Here is a 10,533-nt window from a genome sequence, read left to right as displayed (position 1 = left end):
ATTACGCTTCTTAGCGGCCCGAACCTGGGTAAAATGTTGTGTTATGTGTCTTCCTCACCATCGAGTGAGTTTTCTACCATCCCCAGCGAGTTGCGAGTTAGGTGAGGCGAGCTCGCGAGAGATGACACGCCCCTCAGTTCAACACTTTAGGGTTTTGCGGAGCCCGAAATCCGACATTTGGCGTGCCAGGTACGGGGCGTGTCAAGGTCTTCTCCGAGCTTCGTCTTCCCTAACCCCGGTGCTCCGATGCCCGGCACCCAACAAGCTTCTTTGAGCCTCGTCGAGCTAGCTTCCAATCGTCATACCACAGCGGCTGAAAGCATGTGTACCAGCGTTGTGGTACCAAGCGGATCCCACCAGATCGTCAACATCATCTCCACCATCGCAACCACTCGCGCCACCCAGGCGCACGGCGGCTGGGCGGCGCCATCGGCTTCCACGAGGCGCCACATCAATTTGGGGGACCTCGACGCGCACGACGCGCTGCAGATGGTGAGAGAGATGCTCCGCCATCGACCGACACAAGGGGGCTTCGATGTCTGGGCGGACCACATCACGGAGCTGATTACCATCGCCCGGAAGGCCATCCGACCCCACTCTTCTTCAAGGCCACAGGCGCCGGGCGCCAAGGTCTCGCACCTCGTGCCGGTCCCTGGGCCTGCAAGCGATGGGGCCCCTCCTGCGCTGGACGAGGCCGAGAGAGAGGCGTCGCATGCTGCCCTCTTCCTCCTCCAGATTCCAGTGGCCGGCCTCGAGGCGCAGCATGCCGGCAACCACCAGGGGCGCGAAGAGAACGGCAGGACGTTCGATGCACACACCGGTGTGCATCACCAATCCCAGGTCGGCCCCCGATAGCCTGGGGCAGCCAGGCGGGAGCACTCCCTCAGAAGAAGCCAGCTGGCGGCGGTGGCATCGGCGCGAGTGAACTATGGTGGTGGAGAGACGCCATGGTACCAAGGGGGGAGTCTGCACCGGGAAATGTCGGGACCACCCAACGGCGGAAGCAGGAGCAAGCGGTATCGTGCGGAGGCCCATCGCAAGTAGATCTCCGAGTAACGCGACCCGGGGGACCTCCTCTCGCTGCAGAGAGGGACCGCCAGCGTCGCGCTGCTGAACGGCCTTGGAGATCGATCGAACACCTACGTGGAGCCTTACGTACCGTGTTATGTAACACCACCTGACCCACCCATTGAGGAAGATCCTCAAGCGTCCACCCCAGGCGCCAGTCCTCCTCAGGAGTAAGGAACGCTCTGGGGGTCCCCCTTGAGCCGCACCCTAGGGCTCCCAATGTGGAGGACTGGGCCGAAGAGGCACGGGCAGGGAGGCACCCCCAAGACGCGGGGCATGACGCCGGCCCCCGCCCCCGCCAAGCAACTGCGAAGAACCGGGTCCCCGGCGTGAGGAGGACGAGTTGGAGAAAGCAACGAGACATAAGTGGCGCTGGTCACCCGCGAAGACTATGGTGCTAGTGTGGGCGCCGAAGGCCGGGCATCACGAGGCACGCCTCACGTGCGAAGAAGCTATGCGAGGTAATTTTTTGAGTTCACTGCTCTAACGGGTGCCTACCGGCCGCATGAACTTCAAGTGTTCAGGGCACACCTCTCCCCATCGTATCATTTATGCATGCTTCCATAACTTCTGCTGCATCCATTCGGGGATCTGACATCTTACCTTGCTTGCATATTCGGGATATCTACCCCCCCCCCCCCCGTTCGAGGGCTCCGGCCGGTGCGCGTCGCCCCGCCGTAGGACCTGGGGAGGCCCCACGGCTCCCCAAGGCCACAATCAACAGGATGAAATGGGGGCCGCTTGAGCGTCAAAAGGGGGCTCCTGAGCATCGAGCCTCAGGGGCCTTATCGGTCATAAGGCCACCTGCCACCCTTGATGTCGTCCATGGACATTCGTTTGTTATCAGGTGTGGGAGGGCTTGAACCCATAGCTACGTTTATCCATTTGGTTGTAATCATCGGCGGTTGGAAATGTGCGGGACCAGGTCTTGGCGACGCAAAGCCGCTCGAACGTCAAAGGGTGCTCCTAAGCATCGAGCCTCAGGAACCTTACCGATCATAAGACCACCTACCACCCTTGATGCCGTCCATGGACATTCAGTCGTTATCAGGGGTGGCACGGCTTGACCCCGTAGTTATATCCATCATTCGGCCGTATGCAACGGCGGTCGGGAAATGCGCAGGACTGGGGCCTACCAACGTAGAGAAGTAGAAAATCCCTCAACCAGGCTCAGGAGAAGGAGGAAACATCGCGAAGCCATAGCGCCCTCGCGTTCGCCCTACAGTCCCCACGGGACCTGCATTAACCCGTGGCACCTCTGCATTGTCCTTTAATCCTTTTGGAACCTACTTCATCCCGTGACACTCTCACGTAATAACGAGTTGTGGCTGTATACGCCCGGGCACCCCCCCCCCCCCCCGAGGACGCGGAGGGGTCCCTCCCACGCCTAGTTGCAGCCCTACGCTCCGTGCGAGGGAGAAGACGGAGGCAATCAACTCAGTCCCAAAGCCTCAAAAGGAATCGGGCGCATATGCCTCGGGGGTAGGGTCATTCGCAAGGCCAAAGCGTCATCGCGACCTCCCAGATACACCCCACCCCCCCATGACACTCTCACGTAATAACTAGCTGCGGCTGTATACGCCTACCCCCCCCCCCCCCCCGAGGACGCGGAGGGGTCCCTCCCACTCCTAGTGGAAGCCCTATGCTACGGGCTGGGCGGAGATGGCGGCGGAGATTAGCCTAGGTGCCGGATGTGGCGTTTTCTTGCTTCCTCCTGGAGCTTGAATTATACTCTGCTAGACTGAAGTTTGCCGATTTCAAAAGTTGATGTTTGAAAAACAAAAAGGGGGGGTGTTCTCATGCACTTTCTCGTTTAGCTGGCTTTGAAGCCTATTTTTTTGGATGACATTTTCTGAGGATCCAAACGCTCCGCACCACCCCTAGACACCAACGAGCGTGAAAGCAAGGACTTGCCGTCCGAGGGGCAAACATTTTCAGCGGTCGGCCCCCGCTCGGGGCCCGGATCGAAGCACAATACCACAACAGAGAGTCTCGGGAGGCCTCAGGGTGCCCTGGGGTGATGACCGAAGGGACGAAATGGGGAACCGCTCGAGCACCAAAGGGGGCTCCTGGGCACCGCTTTAGAAGCCTTACTGGTCATAATGCCACTCGCCACCCCTGGTGTTGTCCTGGAGCTCCGGTCGGTGTCGGGGGTGGCGGGGCTCCACCTCGTGAAGTGCGTCGAACCTAACGGTGGTGGGGAAATGTGCGGGACCGGGGCCTGTTGACGTAGAGCGGCTTGAATGTCAAGGGGGCTCCCGAGCAACATGCCTCAGGGGCCTTACTGGTCGCAAAGCCACTTGGCCACCCAGGTATCGCCCATGTCGGTACCCAGGGAGCTAGGGCTTTGCCCCGTGAGGAATAACCTTGGTAACGGGTTGCACCTCACAGCGGCAGGGAAATGTGTGCGACCGGTACTCGCGGACATAGAGTGCCGAAAGGGTCTCCACCCCCGTCCCACTAACAAAGCAGGAGATACTCAGGAGGAGCTGTGGAAGGGACTGGTGCAAACCCATGAGCTTAGTACCCTGCACGTTCAGATGGGGGCCATCTGGTTTCGCGTCGAACCAAGAACGAATTAAAAACATGCGTACTAACGAAAGGATGCAGGGCCTAAGGACTAAGCTGCGGGAAGGAACGAGGCCACCGACCAAGCGTGCAGCGGCACAAACGATGCCTCAGGAGGATGGGACCTCCTAAGGGCCCTGGCCGCCGTTGCTCCCAAGCAACAGCAGGGTCAGCGACGGGCCCTATGCAAGGAAGTCAAGCTGCAATGACTACCAGCGAGCAAGCCATCGATTCAAGAGAGAAAGGAAAAAGGGAGAACGACGAAGGTAACATGCAAAAGTCTAACGCCCGACAGGGCAGAGTTCATGGTCCAACATTACAGGGGCAGGAAAACGAAAGATGGGGGCGCCTAGGGGGAGAGGCCGCCGACACCGCCCTTGGCGCTGGCGGGCTCAGCATCGGAGCCCTCCTCCTCACTAGAGACAGGCACCCGGACGTACCGCTCCACCAGGGCGTCCACGCGCGGGTGCACTTCGTCCCATAGAATAAGCCAGAACTCAGCGGGCACCGGCTCGACGACCCGCTAGAGATCAAGCTGCGGGACGAGGTGGGGTAGGTTTGAGAAGACGAGCGTCAAGGCAAGGCCCAGAAGCTCGCATGCGTCGGATGCGTTGTCATCCTCCACGCGGGAGATGCCGGCCTCCAGCGTCTCCACCACCTTCTAGAAGAGGGCGAGCTAGCCCCCGTCGCTGCTCACCCTTGGCAGCATCGGGGCATCCCCCAAGAATCAGCGTGTCGTGTCTGCCGCCCGGCAGGCGATGCTCTTGAACTGCTTGGCACGCTGGGTGTCCATCATCCGGGCGTACGCCGCCTCGTCCTGGGTGGCCTGAACGACGTCGGATGCCTCCTGGACCTGTCTTTGCAGCGAAGCCAACTCCGCCTTGGCCTCCACTTCGCCCTGGTGGGCGGCCTGGAGGTGGCCTCAGCACTCTCGAGTTGAGCCCGTAGCCCCTCCGCCTCCTCCCGAAGCTCGCCGAGCTTGAGCTTCTTGGCTGCGGGCGCTCTGGAGAAAAGGAAAGATCAACCACCAAGTAGCGGACGGGACAACAAGGAAAGGAGGCGCAGACGAGGGACTTACTCATCAGTCAGAGCCAAGCAGCAGCAGACGCGTGACGACCCTCAGGGCCCTCTGCCGCTGCTCCCGCGGGCGGACGAGGGCATGGACGGAGCCGTGTGTTTCCCCCTGCCAGATCGCCTCCTCGAGACGACATGGAAGACGAAGAAACGAAGGGGAGAAGAGGTTTTTCTCGGCGGAGCAAAGGAAGCAAAGAGGAAACTCAAGATTGGAGTGCCTCCCCCTTGCCAGCGGCGGGGCAGATTTATAGGCGAACTATGGCCACCAGGCGTCGTGGGAGCACGAGCATTGCGTGCCCCTTGGGTGACGCGAGGTGGGACGGCAGGCGCATTGCCGCCCACGTCACCTCACCTGACAACCGAGCAGTCACGTATGTGAGGGCTGTTAGGCGTGGGCCGGCTGCGCCCATGCCATTCAATGAGTAACAAGGATGGCCGGTGTGTTTCTTGGAGATGAAGCCATCATGGTCTGGTGCGCCCCAGACGCCTCGGGGAGCGAGAGTGTCGCTGCATGGCGGCTGGACATGTGTGACGCCTGGCCCGCAGGCAATTAGGGCCCCTGACGCTTCAGGCCGCTCTCAAGGCTTCGCCGAGAAGCCAACCCCAGCACGCCTTGGGCCCGGGGGCTACTGTCGGCGTTCTGGAATGGGGGTACCCAGACCTGCCTGCCTGCGGCCAAGGGCAGGCCCACTTCATCAAGCAAGCACAATCGGGCACGACACCACTCAAGGCAAGGTCCTCACGAGGGGCCAAGCCTCGCGAGGGGGAGCAGCATCAAGACCCGCATGGGGCCTTGCCATGACCCCTCCGGAGCGACTGATATTCTGAGGAGAGACCCGGCCTCAGGAGTCTAGGATGATGCGGAGGAAGGACAGATGAGCAGCAGACAACATGACGAAGCAGTTTCCCCTTTAGTGCGAAGGGGGCAAGGACGAACCGGTGTTCCCAAGGAAAATTCCAAATGTTTCATTTCTGGTGCAACAAGGCCATCACCGCCCGCAAGTAGGACGAGCGTGATCCCTGGACCCGTCCCAGCTGCGTGATACGTCTCCAACGTATCTATAATTTTTGATGGTTTGATGCTATTATCTTGTCAAACTTTGGATGTTTTGCATGCCTTTTATACATTTTTCGGGACTAACTTATTAACTTAGTGCCAAGTGCCATTCTTGTTTTTTCCATGTTTTTGACCCCTTTCAAAGGAGATTTTGAAACGGAGTCCAAACGGAAGAAAATCCCCGAAAAGATTTTTTCCGTAACGGAAGAAGATCGGGAAGCTTGAGAGCCAAGGCAGGGGAGCCTTAGGGGCCCCTCAAGCCCCCACCCCGCGGCCCACAGGATTGTGGGCCCCCTGGGTGCCCTCTGACCTAGGGGTTGCGCCTATATATTCAATAAAAATCCCAAAAAGATCAGGAGATCATCGAAATTACTTTTTCACCGCCGCAAGCTTCTGTCTCCGCAAGATCCCATCTCGGGCACGTTCCGGTGCCCTGCCGGAGGGGGGATTCGGACACGGAGGGCTTCTTCATCAACACCATGACCTCTCCGATGATGCGTGAGTAGTTCACCATAGACCTACGGGTCCATAGCTAGTAACTAGATGGCTTCTTCTCTCTCTTGGATCTTCAATACAAAGTTCTCCATGATCTTCATGGATATCTATCCGATGTAATCTTCTTTTGCGGTGTGTTTGTCGAGATCCAATGAATTGTGGATTTATGATCAGATTATCTATGAATCTTATTTGAGTTTCTTCTGATCTCTCTTATGCATGATTTCATATCCTTGTAATTCTCTTCGAGTTGTGGGATTTGTTTGGCCAACTGGATCTATGATTCTTGCAATGGGAGAAGTGCTTGGTTTTGGGTTCATACCGTGCAGTGACCTCACCCAGTGACAGAAGGGGTAGCGAGGCACGCACCATGTTGTTGCCATCAAGGGTATAAACATGGGGTTTTCATCATTGGTTTGAGATTATCCCTCTACATCATATCATCTTGCTTAAGGCGTTACTCTGTTCGTCATGAACTCAATACACTAGATGCATGCTGGATAGCGGTCGTTGTGTGGAGTAATAGTAGTAGATGCAGAAAGTATCGGTCTACTTGTCTCGGACGTGATGCCTATATGTATGATCATTGCCTTAGATATCGTCATAAATTTGTGCGGTTCTATTAATTGCTCGATAGTAATTTGTTCACCCACCGTGATATTTGCTATTTTGAGAGAAGCCTCTAGTGAACACTATGCCCCCCGGGTCTACTCCACACCATATTTTTAGCCTTACACTTTTTACTTCGTTGAACTTTCCGCCTTCAGATCTCACTTTGCAAACAATCTTGAAGGGATTGACAACCCCTTTGAAGCGTTGGGTGCAAGCTTGTTTGTGTTTGCGCCGGTACTCTGGACTTGACGAGACCCTCCTCCTGGATTGATACCTTGGTTCTCAAACTAAGGGAAATACTTACTGCTCCTGTGCTGCATCACCCTTTCCTCTTCAAGGGAAAAACCGACGCGAACAAGAGAAGTAGCAAGAAGAATTCCTAGCGCCAAGGAAGGACTTTTGTTACCATAGCAGAAGAATTTCTGGTGCGGTTTCCTGGGAGGATCAAGTCAAGAACTCATCCAAGTAGGTGTCGCAAACTCATCTCTTGCATTTACTTTGTTTGCCAGTTGCCTCTCGTTTTCCTCTCCCCCACTTCACCAATTTGCCTTTTTCGTTCGCCCTTTTTCTCGCTTGCTCTTTGTTCGCTTGTGTGCTTGCTTGCTTGCTGAAGTCACCATGAATGAAAACACCAAACTTTGTGACTTCTCGAATACTAATAATAATGATTTTATTAGTACTCCGATTGCTCCCGCCACTAGTGCGGAGTCATACGAAATCATTGCCGCTTTGCTGAATCTTGTTATGAAAGAGCAATTCTCTGGCCTTCCTAGTGAAGATACCTTCATTGAGCTTTGCGAGATGCAAAAGAAAAAAGATGTGGATAATGACGTGATTAAATTGAAGCTTTTTCCTTTCTCGTTGCGAGACCGCGCAAAAACTTGGTTTTCTTCTTTGCCCAAAAATGGTATCGATTCTTGGGATAAGTGCAAAGATGCTTATATATCCAAGTATTTTCCTCCGGCTAAGATCATCTCTCTCCGTAATGTATCATGAATTTCAAGCAACTTGATCATGAACATGTTGCACAATCTTGGGAGAGAATGAAATTAATGATTAGAAATTGTCTCGCTCATGGCTTGAGTCTTTGGATGATTATTCAAATCTTTTACGTTGGTTTGAATTTCGCTTCTAGAAATATCTTGGACTCCGCCTCAGGTGGAACGTTTATGGAAATCACGTTAGCAGAAGCCACAAAGCTCTTAGACAACATCATGACGAACTACTATTAGTGGCACACTGAAAGGTCACATACTAGTAAGAAGGTATACGCTATAGAAGAAATTAACTTGTTGAATGCTAAGATGGATGAGTTAATGAATTTGTTTGCTATTGGAAGTGCTCCTTTGGATCCTAAAGATATTCCCTTGTCTTCTTTGATTGAGAGTAGCAACGCTAGCCTGGACGTTAATTTTGTTGGTAGGAATAACTTTGGCAACAACAATGCTTTTAGAGGAAACTATGTTCCTAGGCCTTTTCCTAGTAACTCCTCTAATAATTTTGCCAATCCTACAACAATACCCATGGAAATTACTATATATTACCCCCTGATCTAGAGAGTAATATCAAAGAGTTCATCAACTCTCAAAATATTTTCAATGCGTCCATAGAGGAAAAGCTAGTCAAAATTGACGATTTGGCTAGGAGCATTCATAGAATGTCTAGTGATGTTGATGCTTTGAAATTTAGATGTGCTCCTCCCAAAATCAACATGGATGAAACTTTGAAAGCTATGCATGTTTCCATCATTGAGAGCCAAGAAAGAACCACCCAAATTCGTGCTAGACATGAATGGTTTAAAAAGGCGTGTTCTCGTGATGAGAATCACGAAGATCTTAAAGTGCCTGGTGTGACTCCCATTGAATCTTTGTTTTCTTGTGTCAAACCTAATGATTTTGGGGCTGGATATGAATCCACTTTGGTTGAAAAGTACCCCAATGATTCGGAGTCCATCTATCTTGATGCTAAAAGCATTGAAAGTGGAGTAGAGGACGTTAAAACTTTGAGTAGTAATGAAATTACTACTGTGGATTTCAAGGAATTGAATTATTATAGTTTCTCCTTGATTGAATGCATTTCTTTGATGCAATCCATGTTAAACTCTCCACACGCTTATAGCGAAAACAAGGCCTTTACCGATCATATCGTCGATGCTATGACAAAATCTCTTGAAGAGAAACTTGAATTGGAAGTCTCTATCCCTAGAAAGCTTCATGATGTGTGGGAACCTACCATCAAAATCAAAATCAAAAACTATGAGTGGAATGCTTTGTGTGATTTGAGTGCTAGTGTTTCTGCGATTCCAAAGTCTTTATGTGATGTTCTGGGTTTTAATGAGATTGAAGAGTGTTCTCTTAATTTGCATCTTGCTGATTCTACTGTCAAGAAACCCATGGGAAGGATCAATGATGTTCTTATTATTGCAAATAGGAACTATGTACCCATGGATTTCATTGTGCTTGACATTGATTGCAATCCTACATGCCCTATTATTCTTGGTAGACCTTTCCTAAGGACTATTGATGCTATCATCGATATGAAGGAAGGAAATATTAGATTTCAATTTCCTTTAAGGAAGGGCATCGAACACTTTCCGAAAAAGAAAATAAGATTGCCTTATGAATCCATGATGAGGGCCACTTATGGTTTGAGCACCAAAGACGATGATACGTGATTCTATCACTTTTATGCCTAGCTAAGGGCGTTAAACAATAGTGCTTGTTGGGAGGGAACCCGATGAATTTGTCTTTTTCTTTCTGTTTTGCTGCATCCACGCCATCAAAATTCTGTTGTGATTGTGTTTTTTGTGTTTCCTTTTGTGTTTGAGCCAAGCAAAACCTTTATGACTAGTCTTGGTAATGGTTGTTTGATCCTGCTGGAAACAGACAAAAACTTTTCGCTCACGAGATGATTTTTCATTTTTATTCAGAAAGAGCTTTTGAGTTAATTATTTTTGGTGCTGGTTGATATGGTTTTTTCCGAGGCCCTCGTAATTTTTCAGATTTTTTGAGGTAACATAAGTATACGAATTATACAAATTGCTACAGACTGGTCTGTTTTTGACAGATTCTGTTTTTTGTTGAGTTGGTTGCTTGTTTTGATGAAACTATGGTTAGTATAGGGGGGGTACTAGCCATGGAAAAGTGAGAATACAGTAGCCCAACACCAATATATATGGAAATAAAGTTTGCTACAGTACCAAAAGAAGTGGTAGTTTGTTTTCTTATGCTAATGTTATCACGAGTTTCTGTTTAAGTTTTGTGTTGTGAAGTTTTCAAGTTTTGGGTGATGTTCTCATGGACAAAGAGATAAGGAGTGGAAAGAGCTCAAGCTTGGGGATGCCCAAGGCATCCCAAGCCAAATTCAAGGACACCAAAAAGCCTAAGCTTGGGGATGCCCCGGGAAGGCATCCCCTCTTTCGTCTTCAATCCATTGGTAACATTACTTGGAGCTATATTTTTATTCACCACATGATATGTGTTTTGCTTGGAGCGTCTTGTATCTTAGGAGTATTTTCTTTTTTTTGTGTCACAATCATCCTTGCTGCACACCTTTTTGAGAGAGAGAGACATGCACTCATCGTGATTTTGCTAGAATGCTCATAGTGCTTCACTTTTATCTTTTGAGCTAGACACTTTTGCTCTATGTGCTTCACTTAT

Source organism: Hordeum vulgare, chromosome 6H (assembly GCF_904849725.1).
Source record: "Hordeum vulgare subsp. vulgare chromosome 6H, MorexV3_pseudomolecules_assembly, whole genome shotgun sequence".
NCBI lineage: Eukaryota > Viridiplantae > Streptophyta > Magnoliopsida > Poales > Poaceae > Hordeum > Hordeum vulgare.
The sequence above is the reverse complement of the archived record's forward strand: the minus strand, read 5'-3'. Positions refer to the sequence as shown.